The sequence below is a fragment of the Cotesia glomerata genome, linkage group LG8, assembly GCF_020080835.1.
Source record: "Cotesia glomerata isolate CgM1 linkage group LG8, MPM_Cglom_v2.3, whole genome shotgun sequence".
Classification (NCBI taxonomy): domain Eukaryota; kingdom Metazoa; phylum Arthropoda; class Insecta; order Hymenoptera; family Braconidae; genus Cotesia; species Cotesia glomerata.
Window position 1 is genome coordinate 17,537,949 of NC_058165.1, and position 18,350 is coordinate 17,556,298.

At 28.9% G+C, this 18,350-nt stretch overlaps 1 protein-coding gene and 1 long non-coding RNA gene across 2 annotated transcripts in view; one reads left to right on the plus strand and one right to left on the minus strand.

Annotated features, from left to right (window-relative positions):
• Positions 1–18,350, plus strand: part of LOC123271071 (protein dachsous) — a 296,162-nt gene that overhangs the window by 98,261 nt on the left and 179,551 nt on the right. The gene's annotated exons all lie outside the window — the stretch shown is intronic.
• The window catches only part of LOC123271072, a 14,689-nt gene continuing 10,220 nt past the window's right edge, over positions 13,882–18,350 (minus strand). The window contains exon 3 of the long non-coding RNA XR_006510771.1: positions 13,882–13,895. This is a non-coding gene — a long non-coding RNA (uncharacterized LOC123271072). The remainder of the gene's footprint in view (positions 13,896–18,350) is intronic.

The following is an 18,350-nucleotide window of genomic DNA, read 5'->3' on the forward strand; positions in this document are numbered from 1 at the left end:
TTTGATTATTATTGTAATTACAATGATTATGATTATGACTTCTTATAGTTATAAAATTTAGGAGGAGATGGGGTTGATTCAGATGCGTTTATTTTATATTCGTTTTATATCATCGCGTTCTTTGCGGGTTTTGCCGCAGCTTCCATCATTCCTGGATGGGTTTCTTTTGCCACGCCTCCCCTTCCTCTTTATACAGCTTTTAAAGCAGATCCTATCGTTCACCGTCTCGGACGGGTACCCCGCGTACATACCCACCCCTCGTTTAATTATCTCCTCGCTGATTGGTAGCTTAAGAATTTAACGTCAGGTAATTTTGATCCCTCCATGTCGTATCAAGAGTGTACACACACCAGGCTCGCCCCGTTATTTCCTCATACTCATATCATATCGCAGTACACTCAACTTCTTTACTTATTTTCTTGTACTTTAGTCCGTCTCATTGCCCCCTTTTCATATTATATATTATATTAACTCGGTCTCCTCCTTCCCCATACTTCGGAATTTTTTTTTTAATTTATTTTACGGAGAAGATAAATAGTAATATTTACCATTCTACGTAGCAACCAGCTAAATTTTTTGAATATTGTTAATTACGGTGTATTGGTAGATAACAAGTACACGGAAAGAAATTTTCTTTAAAGTTTACCCTTAAATTAATGAGAAAAATTACCGGACTGTATTGTAATCGTGGGACGCTGAGGTGCTACTTTATTATTTACTAGAAACAGAAATACTTTTTGCATGTGAGTAAAATTTACCGGTCGGTAAAAAAAAAATTTTTTAATTTTCAATGCAGCTTGCCCCTTGGAATATAATTATTATTGGACATATTATTATTAATGGAATATTATTATTATAAATTTAATAGGTTTTATGTTTAAAAAAAAGTTGATTTTAATTTAACAACATTAAATGTTTATTTGATTTTTTTAATTTAATTTATTTTTTTAGGTTATTTCACTTTACCATCTATATATATAGAATAATAGCATATATTTATAGATAATTGCGAATGTCATTAAAGCACACCTTTACAATTAATAGTTAACTAATTGCATAAAATTTTATTATAATGATAAGTGTATAAATGTTTGTTAGAATTAACTGTAATTCAGTGTCAACTGATCACTGACATGTGAAATTTTGTAAACAGCTGATAAGTCTACAGCGATTGCCGCGCCGCCTTAAAGTCGGTGGATAGTACCGTTACTTAGATTCTTTTTTACCGGAGACTCCGGTAAATTTTATAGTAGTTTCAGTAAAATCTTTTGATTTTACTGTAATTTTTAAGATTAAATCAGTAAAAATAACTTTTAATCTAATTAATTTTTTGCGTTTATTATTTTTTACCGGTATAATACAGTAAAAACTAATGGAACCTTTCTGGATTTTTTACATTGTAATTGTGAATAATTATTGAAAGAATTGTAATTAGATCAGGAATTTACGAATGTCCCAAGCTTACTGTGATTTTAACGGTAATTTTTTAAGAAAATTTCTTTCCGTGTACAATAAATTTTTATATTTGATCAAGATCTTTAGATACTTTAGGGAAGCAGCGCCACCTACTTCAGCTGAGAAAAAAATTTTCTCACCTTGAGAAAATTTTTCTCGAGAATATTTGATACCCATTTTATATTATTTTAGCGTGCAATTATACATATTGAATGAAAAAAAATGTCCAAATATTATTTGATCTTCCCATTCGACATGTTAATCAATAAAAATTTACTTCCATCTTTATATTTAATTTTTTGGAGCAAGAGAGAAATTTTCTCAAGACAAAAAAATTTATTTCTATCAAGAACTAAATTTTTTGGAGCAAGAGGCTGAATTTTCTCAGAACAACAAGATTTTTTTGACTTAAATAAATTTTCTTGGATCAAGATACGTATTTCTTGCAAGAGAATTAATTTTGTTGGAATAAGTGAAAATTCTTGTCAAAAAAAAATTTTTTTTTCACTTAAGAAAATAATTAGGAAGAAAAATTTTTTGACTGGAGAACAAAATTCTTGGTTCAAGAAAATTTTCGGGTGCCTGAAGGAAGACCGAAGTTGTGTTGGCCGAAGTAAAAATTTTTCTTGAAATTCTATTATTGGTGGAAGTCATTTTTTCTTAATTCACATCATAAATACTTGATACAATAAATTTTTATATTTGATCAAGATTTTTAGATACTTTAGGGAAGCAGCGCCACCTACTTCAGATGAGAAAAAAATTTTCTCACCTTGAGAAAATTTTTCTCTTGAATATTTGATATCCATTTTATATTATTTTAGCGTGCAATTACACATATTGAATGAAAAAAAATGATTCAATATTATTTGATCTTCCCATTTGACATTTTAATCAATAAAAATATTAATGAAAATTTACTTCTGTCAAGAACTAAATTTTTTGGAGCAAGAGAGAAATTTTCTCGACAAGAAAATTTACTCCTATCAAGAACTAAATTTTTTGGAGCAAGAGGCCGAATTTTCTCAAAACAACAAGATTTTCTTGACAAATAAATTTTCTTGGATCAAGATACGTATTTCTTGCAAGAGAATTAATTTTGTTGGAATGAGTGAAATTTCTTGTTAAAAAAAAAATTTCGCTCAAAAAAATAATTAGGAAGAAAAATATTTTTTTGGCTCAAGTGAACCATTTTTTTTAAACTATAGATTCAAATTTTTCTGCATCAAAAATACAAAATATTCCACTGTATAATTTAAAAACAAACCTCAAGAAAAAAAAACATTTAAATATTTAGCCGCGATTTAAGGCCATGTTTGAGTTAAAAGTTTGCTCAGGTAAGAAAATAAAATAATTATTAAAATTCTTCCCTCGGAACTTTTGACAAACAAAACCTTTGGCTTAACCGTACACTGTCGAATTAATATTTCACTTTTAAAATATTTTCAGACCATACAATAAACCTTGAACTAAACATGACGACAGCTTAACAGAATATAGCTCTAACATTATATTTAACAACTGGATAACTGGACTTAGAATTTCCTCTCAACTCATCATATCATCAAACATAAAAGGAATTTGTATCTGTATTTTATTTAGTTTCATGGAAACCAACACTGTATACACAGTGAAATAAAACTAAACATAACAGAGTTTAAGTTAGTATACTATACTCGATTTTACGACCTTTTACGACCACACACCACACATATGCCCAAAGTTACTCGCGTACACTCAGAATTAATACATAACAAAATAATATTTTAATGTATTGTGGGTTTAGGTTTTAAGTGCATTTATGTGCTTTTTATATACCTTTAAGTTGTAAGAATAAAAATAAAAATAAGAAAAAATTCACGGCAAGTTAAGTATTTATATGTTCGATAAAAAATATAAAAAAGTTAAGTACATTTTAAACAATAAAAGTAAATTCCACTGTTAAAAGTTATAAAGATTAGGATCGACTCAAGATTTTTTTATGGTCAAGCTTTTTTATTTAAAACTAACTTTAAAGAAGCAGGAAGCTAAGTGGAGAAAAAAGTAAAGTGGGTATTGTGAAGTTGAAGTTTTAGTTAAAGAATGGGAAAACGTCGTCTCAAGATTCTCGATGCAAATTCCGCGGCCGCGAGGTACGCGATTATTTGTCACGTTCACACGCACGGGATATCTTGGAGGTATTATATATGTAGAGCCTTAGACCTTATACGGCTTTTTTATGAGCGGGTTATTTATACCGGCTGCTACAGACGTGATAGGATTATGGATAACCTAGGATTCTGTAGACAAGAGACAAGATACGGAAAATAGGAGATCAGATTGTGGGAATTTCTTTTTTGTAAGATTGTAAGTGATTTTGTAGAGAAAGGATTGGAGATACGGGAAAATTTGTAAAGAATTTATAGAATTGCATTTTTAGATCTAGACTTTAAATTTAATTGGAGTATTGTTTTGATTTGCACAGATTCCAAATGAGCATTGAAATTTTTAGTTAAAGTCATTGCAAGTCTCATAAGTCAAGTTGAAATCTGTCTAGTTTCAAGTGCGGACAATTTTTCTGTTTTTTAAAATTTTCTCAGTGACATCAATTTTTTTTAGAAAATAAATTTAACATGTTTTTTACGAATTCTATTTAAATAAGTAGCCAAATTTATTTTTCACATATCTAGTGTTTGGAAAATGCATTCATTTTAATCTGTTACATTCCCGCGATCCCGCAATAAGAACAATTTATAGGTTATGTAATCAGCAAAAATAACATGTGTGTAAAATTGTTAGTCCGTTGACTCAATTACTACATGTAATGTTAAGTTTTGGAAACCTTACAATGACTTTTTTCCCGCTGCTTAAGAGACGTTTGTTGTAAGGAAATTTTTAGTAAATGTTATTGAAACTCAATAGACATGGCCTAAATTTCATGTTTCAAAAAGTCCTCGTTTATAAACAACAACATTTTTAGTAGATTTCATAGAAATCTAACTATTTTATTTCATGGAACCAATTATCATAACCGAACATACGATCAGCATATAAATATAAATTTTCAACACTTAGTTCACCAGACATAATTAGCTTCTTTCTTAAACTTTTTTTAATGACGTGAAATCAATCAAATATTAAGGTTATGTAATAAAAACAAAAGAAAATCGTATTAAAAACAAATGAATGAAAAATGAGAGTCTTTTGTTTTTACTAGTGGGAAAAAATGTATATAAAAGTAAATCGTAAAAAAATGAGAAAGGGTTGATAAAATCCAAAAAATAAGTTGCAAATAACCATCAATTTTTCTATTTAAAATTTTCTAAGTGACATCAATTTTTTATGGAAAATAAATTTAACATGTTTTTTACGAATTCTATTTAAATAAGTAGCCAAATTTATTTTTCACATATCTAGTGTTTGGAAAATGCATTCATTTTAATCTGTTGCATTCCCTTGATCCCGCAATAAGATCAATTTATAAGTTATGTAATCAGCAAAAATAACATGTATGTAAAATTGTTAGTCCGTTGACTCAATTACTACATGTAATGTTAAGTTTTGGAAACCTTACAATGACTTTTTTCCCGCTGCTTAAGAGACGTTTGTTGTAAGGAAATTTTTATTAAATGTTATTGAAACTCAATAGACATGGCCTAAATTTCATGTTTCAAAAAGTCCTAGTTTATAAACAACAACATTTTTAGTAGATTTCATAGAAATCTAACTATTTTATTTTATGGAACCAATTATCATAACAGAACACACGATCAGCATGTAAATATAAATTTTCAACACTTAGTACACCAGACATAATTAGCTTCTTTCTTAAACTTTTTTTAAATGACGTTAAATCAATCAAATATTAAGGTTATATAATAAAACAAAAGAAAATCGTATTAAAAACAAATGAATGAAAAATGAGAGTCTTTTGTTTTTACTAGTGGGAAAAAATGTATATAAAAGTAAATCGTAAAAAAATGAGAAAGGGTTGATAAAATCCAAAAAATAAGTAGCCTATAACCATCTACGAAAAATTCTGCGTCGAATAGTAGCAGTCCCATCCCCATACCTTCAGTAATTTTGACGTCAACTTTAGTCAAAGGAACCCTATTTTGCTTTTATAGATATAGATGTAATCAGCAAAAATAACATGTGTGTAAAATTGTTAGTCCGTTGACTCAATTACTACATGTAATGTTAAGTTTTGGAAACCTTACAATGACTTTTTTCCCGCTGCTTAAGAGACGTTTGTTGTAAGGAAATTTTTAGTAAATCTTATTGAAACTCAATAGACATGGCCTAAATTTCATGTTTCAAAAAGTCCTAGTTTATAAACAACAACATTTTTAGTAGATTTCATAGAAATCTAACTATTTTATTTAATGGAACCAATTATCATAACCAAACACACGATCAGCATATAAATATAAATTTTCAACACTTAGTTCACCAGACATAATTAGCTTCTTTCTTAAACTTTTTTTAAATGACGTTAAATCAATCAAATATTAAGGTTTTGTAATAAAAACAAAAGAAAATCGTACTAAAAACAAATGAATGAAAAATGAGAGTCTTTTGTTTTTACTAGCGGGAAAAAATGTTTATAAAAGTAAATCGCAAGAAAAATGAGAAAGGGTTGATAAAATCCAAAAAATAAGTAGCCTATAATTATCTACGAAAAATTCTGCGTCGAATGGTAGCAGTCCTATCCCGATAGCTTCAGTAGTTTTGACGTCAACTTTAGTCAAAGGAATCCTATTTTGTTTGAGTCGAATTTTAAATTTAAATTCTGGGTAAATGATAAGAAATCCGTAAAATTGATAAGCAATTTTCTTGTAGAAATTTTAATTTTCTACATAAAAGTTCTCTTATAATTTTTTCATATCTTTAGTATTTGACCCAGAATATAAAATTAAACATTTAAAAGCATTTTTCTTGAAAAAAAAATATTTATTTACACTTAAATAATATCAGGTTAGATTTAATAAATCACAAATTGTTAATAAATTTTTCTATCTGCGTACAGAAATTCCCAGCAACAACCAGGAGAATCTTATTGATCCTTTTTCCTTCCCTCCAACTCCTCTACAAGTATCAAGTCTCAGCAATAATTACACCACAGAATTATGAGGATCCTTGATTGGATCTAAGAGCTTTCTACCCATACCCACTTTTATTATTAATACTCTCCGCACGTCTGAGTTAAGTTGCGTTGTACAATTTAATATTTTTAATATACAGTAGAACAAGGATGTATCTATCGGTACATCTATCTTTTTACTTTTTTTTTTTTTTTTATTAATAAAATTAATATTTATTTTCTCCGGCAGATGAAAATATCACGATGTTTAAATACGCGCTATTAAATATTTATAATACTTAACTTAATTATTTTTAGCACCAACTGCTACCTAATAGTTTACATACACTAATTGCTTGTCTTTAATCCTTCTTTATCATTATCGTAATTATTGAGCTAAGCTATTTTAATTCCAAGCCGCTGTCAATTTTATTAAATTATTGACATTACCGCAATCTTCAATCATTCTCCTCCCACATTCCAACTTCATTATTTATTATTTATTTATTTATTTATTTATTTAAGCTTCAATTTTTTGCTATGCTCGTCAAAACCCGATGACTCGCAAATTGAAAATTTTTTGTGCACTCTGCCAGTGATTAAGTTGCGATAAAAAATTAATTATTGCCTCTTTATTTTCTTTTTTACTTCATGGGAAAATTTATTGTTCCAAGTCAGTTGGGCATTAATTTTAATCAGCTATTAAAATTTAATTAAAATTAGTAATTATTCATTTATGTTCAAGCGATAAATCGTAATTATTAATTATGGAAAAATATTATTAAAGAATTTTTAAAAATTAATAAATTAAGTGGTTAATAGTTAATATTGATAATTACGGAGTATTGGTTAGTCAAAGTGACATATTAATAAGGACCTTTATATAGAGAATTTAATTTCTTACAAAAAAAATTTTTTTGTGATTTTTTTGTACCTCGAATATTTTAACTAAAATTTTGATTAAAATTAAATTAAAATTAAATTAAATTAAAATTTTTTTAAAATGTAGAGTATTATTACCAGATTATTAATCTAGTATAAAATTAAATTTTAAATTAATATTGTATCTTAATGATAGAGATATGGAAAAATTGATAAGGACCTTTTTATCGAGAATTTCAATTTATAAAAAAAAGGTATTCTGTAATTTTATTGTATCTTTAATATGTAGCCCAAAATTTTTATCTAAAAATTTTTTAATACTTGGTATCTTTATAGGGGCATTTCATAGTGACTAGTGGGACATTTGACTCTGGAATTCAATCAATTATAAGCTATAATTATGTGACTGAAATTTATACTATAGTAAAATTTATCTTATAATATAGAAGAATAACTAATTAACAACATCCCTTTGTCAAAAACCTCGATCACTTTTTAAGTTTCTCGTAATTATCATTTGACTGAGTGTGACTGGTGGGACTAAGAACAAATCCTTCTCTCTTACCAAAGGTATACTTAAAGTCCAATTTCAGTTCGACTACTAAGCTTTTAAAAAATACTTCCCTCTCAATACAAAATTTATCCTACAAACATTCAATATTATGAAGAATTAGACTGATTACCTACGTAGAAACAATTAAAAAAATTAGGAAAACGGTTGACCCTAAAGGCCATCCCTGCAACTTCCCGCTAATTCCATACTTAGGCGCTTAAAATTGCACCAATGATGTTTTTGAGCTCTTCGAGCTTAAAAATACAATTTATGGGTTATTTTGAGCTCTCGGAGCTCAAAGAGATTGCTTTCCTATGCTTTTGAGCTCTTCGAGCTCAAAAGTCTGATTGAGATTTGATAAGACACTATTTTTTGAATTTTTAAACCGCAATAACTTTTGAATGAATAAACCGATTTTCACGCGGTTGGCAGCATTCGACGAAGTTTTTTAAGCCTCACAAAGAATCTCAAATTTTGAATTGATCGCACTAGGAATTTCGGAGTTATTCCGAAAAAACACTTTTTTCGGTTTTCTTTCGTTCACGATATCTCTCGAACGAATCAACCGATTTTGACCGGACTGGTGGCGATCAACGTGGTTTTTTGAGGTTAAGAGCTGATTAGTTTTTAGAATTGAACCATCAAGCCGTTTAAAAGTTATTCCAAAAAAACCACATTTGAAAAAATTTTTTTTTTCAGTTTTTTGAAAATTTCTCAAAATCTATTGATCTGAATCGGTCCAAATTGTTTTCAAAATCTAAGTTTGGTCAAGCCCTTTTGAATGGCATCAACCACGATGAAATCGGTCAAGCCGTTCAAAAGTTATAAGCGGTTCACATACTTTCACACACACACACACACACACACATATATATATAGACACCATGACAACCTCGCGGGGATAGTCAGGGAAGCTTCCTGTGACCTTCAAACGTCGAGATCTGATGAAAACTCGATTTTTGCAAAACGGGGTGAAAACAATAACTTCCCGATTTTTGAAAATCTTCGATTTTCTTAGCGGGAAGTTAAAAATTTTTTTTATTGCGACTGGTGGGACAGGCATTTGTGACTGGTGGGACAAGTACAAAATGTCTACATCAAGTTCTACAATGTTCTACATTAAATTGTTTATTAAAAAGACTTTCATATTATTTCAACCTTAGAAAAATTATTGTTTTTATATTTAACTATAAATTATTTAGGATAATTAAGAAAAACTAATTAAGAAACACAAATAAAGGATTTAGCATGATGACAACACGATCTTGAAAAACTTAGGTGTCAATTAATAACGAACATAAAAAAATTTGTTCTTAAAACTATAATAATAAATATGTTAGTTAATAACAAACATAAAATGAATTTTTTCTTAAAACTATTAAAAAAACATTCGACTCGGATACAAGTTAGTACGGCTTAAAAATTACTAGGAGAGAAAAATCGATTTTCTTATTGATTAAAAAAAATTTTCTTTACAAATTAGTAAAATATAAACTTTTAATAATAAATCAAGACTAAATTAGAATGAATTAGAAAAATTGAAAAAATTTTTATAAGCTTATTAAACTGAAGTTAGAAAAAATTATCAAATTAAATTTTTCCAAAAATTTCCTTAATTAAGAATTTAATCACCAACCACTTCCTCCCCTCTCCTCTTGAGCCTGGGGTCCTAACTGCCCCCTCTCCTTACCGAGACAAATCGTCGCGGTGACAAGTCGCTCGTAAAAAGGCTAAGCAGGCAACGCGCCGAATCAACACACATAGATATATACTCTCAGTCCCGATCAGGCCCAGGGCTTAGGGGGAGCAGCTAAGAGGGGTGGGGGCAGAAACTCAACTTCTGAATCAGTAGTTGCCGATTTGTTTTTAGTTTATTTTTATTAAAACTCGGCATTGCAAGCGTGCCACGTATCTGCGACCACGTTGGCCGCCAACACCTTTCATGACAGATATCCCAAATAAAATTCTACTAAATCACTAAATTTATAAATTTTTTCCTCCATAAATTTCTTGCAATTGATTATTAAAATTTTACAACGACATTTATTTATTTTTTTACTATTGAAATTAATAATTACGCTTTATTGCTCAAACATGAATCAATATTTTTGATATCTATATTATGGACTAAATATTGGGATATGAAAAAACGATAAGGAATATTTTACGAAGGAAATTTAATTTTCTACAAGGAAGAAAATGATAAGAAATATCATATTATATAGAAGCAAAATACCCTTGGACTAAAGTTGACGTCAAAACTACTGAAGCTATCGGGATGGGACTGCTACTATTCGACCCAGATTTTTTCGTAGATGGTTATAGGCTACTTATTTATTGGATTTTATCAACCCTTTCTCATTTTTTTTACGATTAACTTTTATACACATTTTTTCCCGCTAATAAATACAAAAGACTCTTATTTTTCATTCATTTGTTTTAAATACGATTTTCTTTTATTTTTATTACATAACCTTAATATTTGATTGATTTAACGTCATTTAAAAAAAGTTTAAGAAAGAGGCTAATTATGTCTGGTGAACTAAGTGTTGAAAATTTATATTTATATGCTGATCGAGTGTTTGGTTATGACAATTGGTTCCATGAAATAAAATAGTTAGATTTCTATGAAATCTACTAAAAATGTTGTTGTTTATAAACTAGGACTTTTTGAAACATGAAATTTAGGCCATGTCTATTGAGTTTCAATAACATTTACTAAAAATTTCCTTACAATAAACGTCTCTTTAGCAGCGGGAAAAAGTCATTGTAAGGTTTCCAAAACTTAACATTACATGTAGTAATTCAGTCAACGGACTAAGAATTTTATATACATGTTATTTTTGCTGATTATATCTATATCTATATAAGCAAAATAGGGTTTCTTTGACTAAAGTTGACGTCAAAACTACTGAAGCTATCGGGATAGGACTGATACCATTCAACGCAGAATTTTTCGTAGATGGTTATAGGCTACTTATTTATTGGATTTTATCGACCCTTTCTCATTTTTTTTACGATTAACTTTTATACACATTTTTTTCCCGCTAATAAATACAAAAGACTCTCATTTTTCATTCATTTGTTTTAAATACGATTTTCTTCTATTTTTATTACATAACCTTAATATTTGATTGATTTAACGTCATTTAAAAAAGTTTAAGAAAGAAGCTAATTATGTCTGGTGAACTAAGTGTTGAAAATTTATATTTATATGCTGATCGTGTGTTTGGTTATGATACTTGATTTCATGAAATAAAATAGTTAGATTTCTATGAAATCTACTAAAAATGTTGTTGTTTATAAACTAGGACTTTTTGATACATGAAATTTAGGCCATGTCTATTGAGTTTCAATAACATTTACTAAAAATTTCCTTACAACAAACGTCTCTTTAGCAGCGGGAAAAAGTCATTGTAAGGTTTTCAAAACTTAACATTACATGTAGTGATTCAGTCAACGGACTAACAATTTTACATACATGTTATTTTTGCTGATTACATAACCTATAAATTGTTCTTATTGCGGGATCGCGGGAATGTAACAGATTAAAATGAATGCATTTTCCAAACACTAGATATGTGAAAAATAAATTTGGCTACTTATTTAAATAGAATTCGTAAAAAACATGTTAAATTTATTTTCTAAAAAAAATTGATGTCACTGAGAAAATTTTAAAAAACAGAAAAATTGTCCGCACTTGAAACTAGACAGATTTCAACTTGACTTATGAGACTTGCAATGACTTTAACTAAAAATTTCAATGCTCATTTGAAATCTGTGCAAATCAAAACAATACTCCAATTAAATTTCAAATCTCGATCTAAACATGCAATTCTATAAAGCGCTCAGCAAAGCGAGCGGGTAACAGTTAGTATCTTTAAAGAAGTTCGAGCGAATCTAATTTAAAAAAGTAATTTCCAACTTTGAGCTTTGAAATTAAGTATATGTATAAATAAATACGTAATTTATCTAATCCCAAAATTTAAAAAAGATTCATCGTTTAGTTACTTAGATATTAAATTTTAAAAATCACATATTTTATCTCCTTATACACGGGCTCTTATGACGGACAAACTTTTGTCGAGATTTTAATTATTTTTTTCAATATTAACCTCCCAACTTTAACAGATAAAAAACTATACACAAGAAACTTGGATTATTGCAAAATATAAAAACAATTTAATAATAATGCATTACCGATATAATTTTTGAAATATTTAAAGTCAAATTTTATGTTTGTAACTCGTTTATCGTCAGCTATTTATTCGAATAAAGATTTGACAACATCGCGTCAACAGCTGAGAAAAAAGAAAAGGATAGAAATATAGTTACAGGGAGAGAAATGTTTAACTCACACACTCATCCACTTCTCTGTTATGGGTATAATCAAGTCCGCTATTGCCAAATCTGTTTATTTATTTTTGCAAGTAATAAATACGAAAGTCACTTTATTACTTTACTTTATTAAATAAGTAAAAATTATCAATTATTAAATTGTTTAAATTATTTTAAATTAAAATAAAGAATTTTGACGAGTATTGGAAAGACAAAAATTAAAAAAAATTAACATTATTTTGGCTCATTAGTTACGCTCGAACTTCCTTAATAAATTAAACTCGCTTAAATTCATAGACTAAATTAAAATTTTCAGCGCAAAAAAAATGATAAGCCAACTCTTCATAGATAATTAAATTTTTTATAAAATATCTTCCTTATAAATTTTTCATATTTTCAATATTTAGCCCATAATATCGAGTACTAACTTCTATAAAAAATCCTTGCTCCAAGCACAGTAATAATTACCATTCTCTTCTCTGGATGTAATGTGGAGTTAACTTCTCAGATCGTTTAATCCACCTGGAAGTGAGGGAGAAGCTCCTTGACCGTTTGTAGGCGTATCGATTTTATCAGAGGATCAATGAATCAGTAGCGGTATTTTTTCACTCACTGAAAACGGATTTGAATTTACAGTGGAATGATTTATGTTGGTAAAGAAAATCGATCCAAAATTGCTCTATATAGTAACTGTAACTGTTTATTTTTTTTTATTAATTTTTTTTATTAACAAAAAAGCTGTGTATGAAAGTGAAGGGAGAAAGATTAAACGAGGTGGATGTTGAGCAGAGGGCCCACCTATTCTCCGGGATGGGGGCCAGCTAATCAGTCGGACATAATTGATCTCACTTGTGATCTTGAGATTCGAAAAGATCTTGGACGGACATCGAGGCTCGAACCAATAATTATTGTTAATACCGGTCCTTGGCCAACCTCTTCTCGAGGATCGGCCATCTTCTTCATCGAAGCTCACCCCCATCTTCGGTAGCTAACGCTCGCTCGACTACCGAACCGAGGAAAATATGTAATGTAAAATGTAATATGTAATATATATAAAAATACCTTAAACGCCGAAATAATTTACCTGGAAATTTTATTTATATTTATTAATTTAAAACTCGACAGAGGATCGCGAATTTTTTGGCTCCGGGCTCGGGCTCTCGCTCTGGGGGCTGCCAACGGGTGGATCTAATAATAATGATAATAATAATGAGCCATTTTAAGCGTAATAATACGGTGAGGTTTTTTTAAAGTTAAGTATTTCCTCGCGAGAGAGATGTTAAGAGAAGATGAGGAAGGTAACTCAGAAAATGAAGATCCAAGCTAATAATGTTCTGAGTTATTTCTTGGACCTTTTCTTCGGTCGAATGAAAATTATATATATTTTTTGCGATAAACATCCGAGTCATCGAAGTTTTTCGCGATTGGTATTTTATAAACATGATTCGGAATTTTTTTTCATTATTAATGCTTGGATTAATATATTTTGCGCAGAAAGAAAAATTTCTTGACTGGAGAACAAAATTCTTGGCTCAAGAAAATTTGTCGGGTGCCTGAAGAAAAACCGAAGTTGTGTTGGCCGAAGTAAAAATTTTTCTTCAAATTCTATTCTTGGTGGAAGTCATTTTTTCTTAATTCACATCATAAATACTTGATACAATAAATTTTTATATTTGATCAAGATTTTTGGATACTTTAGGGAAGCAGCGCCACCTACTTCAGCTGAGAAAAAAATTTTCTCACCTTGAGAAAATTTTTCTCGAGAATATTAGATACCCATTTTATATTATTTTAGCGTGCAATTATACATATTGAATGAAAAAAAATGAAATTTTATTTGATCTTCCAATTTGACGTGTTATTCAATAAAAATATTAATGAAAGTTTACTTCTATCTTTATATTTAATTTTTTGAAGCAAGAGACAAATTTTCTCAGACAAGAAAATTTACTTCTATCAAGAACTAAATTTTTTGGAGCAAGAGGCTGAGTTTTCTCAAAACAACAAGATTTTCTTGACTTAAATAAATTTTCTTGGATCAAGATATGTATTTCTTAAAGCAAGAGAATTAATTTTGTTGGAATAAGTGAAACTTCTTATCAAAAAAAATTCTTTTTGCTCAAGAAAATAATTAGTAAGAAAAATATTTTCTTGGCTCAAGTGAACCCTTTTTTCTGTGTAGGAATTTTTGGAAACTTATTATGAATATTAAAATTCAAATATCTTGAAGATATTGGGTTTAGAGGAAAATTTTGTTGAATTTTTTTAGAAAATTTAATTTTCTAAAAATTTGGTCTCTTATTATTTTGCGTGCCCAGAGGTTAAAGGGCGTATAGCTAAGGGTTAATAGGGATTTGTGCTGAAAGGGCGTACAAAAAAATTTTTTTTTGCCATTCGGTTTGAAATTGTCTGAAACGTAAAAATCTGGGAAAAAAAAATTGGTATCCTAAAGCTGAGAGGGCGTATATCAAGACATACGCCCTTTCAGCTTTAAGAAAAGTACTACTTAAAGGTAAAAGGGTGCATAAAAAAATTGTAGTTTTGATACCAAATGTTAAATAATAGTTTCACAAGACAAGTTATAATAAAATAAGAGCCTCATATACAGTTTGATTCAAACAAATAGAAAATAAATCAATCAAAAACAAATCACGTAAAAATTAAGTAATAAAAAAAATCACAATGACAGATAACATTCAAATATTTTGAAATTTCCCGCTTTAATCGCCCTATTGAATATAACTTCTGGCGCCGTTCACACAACAGCTGTTTCATCATGACCAACAATCCAGAATCCAAATTTTATAATAACTATTTCTTAAAATAAAAAGCGAGAAAATAATAACGCGTAATTTATTGTTTTTTGGATATATTTTCTTTTTTAACTTTAAAAAATTGTATAGTTGAGGTTTTACGCCGCTATTACCACAGAAAGTTTTTTTTTCACATTTTTAAACTACCAATATGTTCTTTTGTAAACTGGCCGTAAAAAAAATTATACGCCCTTTCACCTTTAGATCACCAAAATTTCGAATTCTTAAAAGTAAAAGGGCGTATAATTAAAGACATACGCCCTTTTACCTTTGCAATTTTTTTTTTCAATTTTAACCGTAGAATGTGTCTACTACTCGATTGGCAATAAAAAAAAAATATGCGCCCTTTTACCTTTAGGCACGCGATTTTTTGTATCTTCAATAGTTTAACTATAAATTAAAATGAATTAAAATAATAAAAAACAATTTACAAAAGCCGAAGGAAAAAACAATTGAATACAAAGCTCATTTGATTTAAACTCACGTGAACATTTTCCGTGTAAAAAATAAATAAAAAAAAGCAAACGAAAGAATCCTAGACTATGACTTGAGCGGAGAGTGAAAGAGCATGCTCATTAGCTTACAGCGTCGCTAATGAAAGCTCGTTACTCGAGCATATGCCGAGGTTCAGGCCCAGGCAAAGGTAAATAAGAATAAAGAAGAATATAAATAAAGAGAAAGGGAGAATAAAAGTAACAAGAGTAAAGACAACGACAACGAATGAGAATAATAAGACCAAGAATAAGAGGACATGAGTGTTCTTAGCGTTCGCGAATATCCTTCCCACTAGTTCTAAGCTACACCAGGTAATATAACGTCTGCAATGACTGAGGACACTAGGAGCCATTTTGTCTCGCTCTAGGCCCTTATGCCTTGTGCCGAGGTGCCTTGTGCCTTTACCGGCTGAGTCGTGCCACCGGGTTCTCCTTCTCTTGCTCTTTCTCCACCTCCGCGTCTTAGTTCTTGCTCAACTCTTGCTCTTTTTAAGCTTTATCTTAAGTTGCCGATCTAAGTTGATTGGGTGTGAGGTACAAGCCACTTCTCCCGCAGAGAACCTGAATTGAACTAACCTACGTACCAAGGTATCCGACGAGGACGCGGACAACACGCCGTGACCCTCGACCGCGACATCAGCCACATCCTTAAGGACACCACCCTCACTTAATAGTATTGTTAATCAAATTTTTAGAGCCTTTTTCACTCATACTTTGCTAATTAGTTCATTTTTCAGTTTCCAGAGCTTTTAAAATTGAAAAAAAAATTTTTTTTAGTATCCTAGGTAAGATTCGAACCCTCGCCCTCAACTTTAAAGTTCTAAACATTTGTTATTTTATACAAAATTTCAGATTTTTAATTTATTTTCTTATAGAATATCTAACAAAATAAATTTTTATTAATTGTGTTTTATAATTAGAGGACAATTAATGCTTTATATTAAAAAAAAAATAATTTAATGATTTTTTGACTAAGATTCGAACCCTGGCCCTCAATTTTTTAATTCTTACCTACAAGCTTAACTTTAAACATTATTTATTAGTTTTAAAAATAAAAATTAATAATTAAGAATAAATTTTTTTTAAATTCTATTTTATAATTAATTTAAGAAAAATTAACGCCTTGAATTAAAAAAAAAAAAAAAAATTCTGACCAAGATTCGAACTCTTACCCCCAATTCTAAAAATCTTAATAAGTCTCTTAGTTCCAAACAATTTTTATTATTTTCAACAAAATCTGTGTAATAATTTCATTTTCAAAAATCTATATTATTAAGAGAATAAGCAGAATTTTTTGGTCAGTGTATTTATATCATAAAATGGGTTTTTATGGTTAAATTTAGATTATTTAAGCTGTATTCGAAAATAGTCTATCTCTAAATACATAGTTAAGAAATGACCCTGTATCTCGTGAACTATTGACATTTTTAAAGATATAAGCTCATTCTGATGTTACACTCATCAAGAGCTTTCATTTGAGTACCCACATCAATTTATCATATATTTATATATTTATATATATGTATATCGAGGGTACTCTGACGTAACCTTGTATCTCAAAAAACACTACTTTACGGAGAAACAAAAAACTTTTTTCAAGAAAATCAAATTATAAAATCGTAAACGTCTATCGCTAATTTCGAAGTTTTAGTGCCTTCTCATCGATATATATATGCCAATTATGTTTCAGAAAAAAAATTAAATGTATATAAATCGTAACCCCCAAAAATCGAGTTAAGAGGTTACGTCAGAATACCCTTGATATATGAAAAATATATCAAAAATTGATGTGGGTACTCAAATGAAAGCTCTTGATAAGAGTAATATCAGGATGAGCTTACATCTTTAAAAATATCAATAACTAGGAAACGACTTTGTATCTCGTGAACTATTAACATTTTTAGAGATATAAGCTCATCCCGACATTACACTCATCGAGACCTTTCATTTGAGTATCAACATCAATTTTTCATATATTTATATATATTATGAATATGTATATATGAAAAATATATCAACAATGCATGTGGGCACTCAAATGAAAGCTCTTGATGATTATAACATCGGGATGAGCTTATATCTTATATCTTTAAAAATGTCAATAATTAAAAAATGACCTTGTATCTTGTCAACTACAGACATTTTTAAAGATATAAGCTTACCCTGACATTCCACTCATCGAGACTTTTGATTTGAGTACCCACATCAATTTTTCATATATTTTATATATTTATATATATATTATATATATATCTATATATGAAAAATATATCAAAAATGCATGTGGGTACTCAAATGAAAGCTCTTGATGAGTGTAACATCAGAATGAGCTTATATCTTTAAAATATATATCATATATATATATATGAATATATAAATAATATATCAAAAATGCATGTGGGTACTCAAATGAAAGCTTTTGATAAGTGTAACATCACGATGAGCTTATATATTTAGAAATGTCAATATTTAAGAAAGTACAGTGCAATTTAACTAAAGTCATTATTTAACAAAGCAAAATTTTATTTATTAAATAAAAATTCCCTAATTATTTTTCGTTTTTTTATAAAAAAAACAATTCTATTCTTTGTATTAAAAAAAATAATAATAATAAAATATTGTAAACAATTTTTTCTCTAAAATTTTTTAAATTAAAAACTATAACTAGGATTCAAATCCTGGATCTCAGCTACAAAATTTCTGACTTCACAGAAAAAAAAAAAAAAAGTTTGGAAAATCCAAAAGTGCACGCC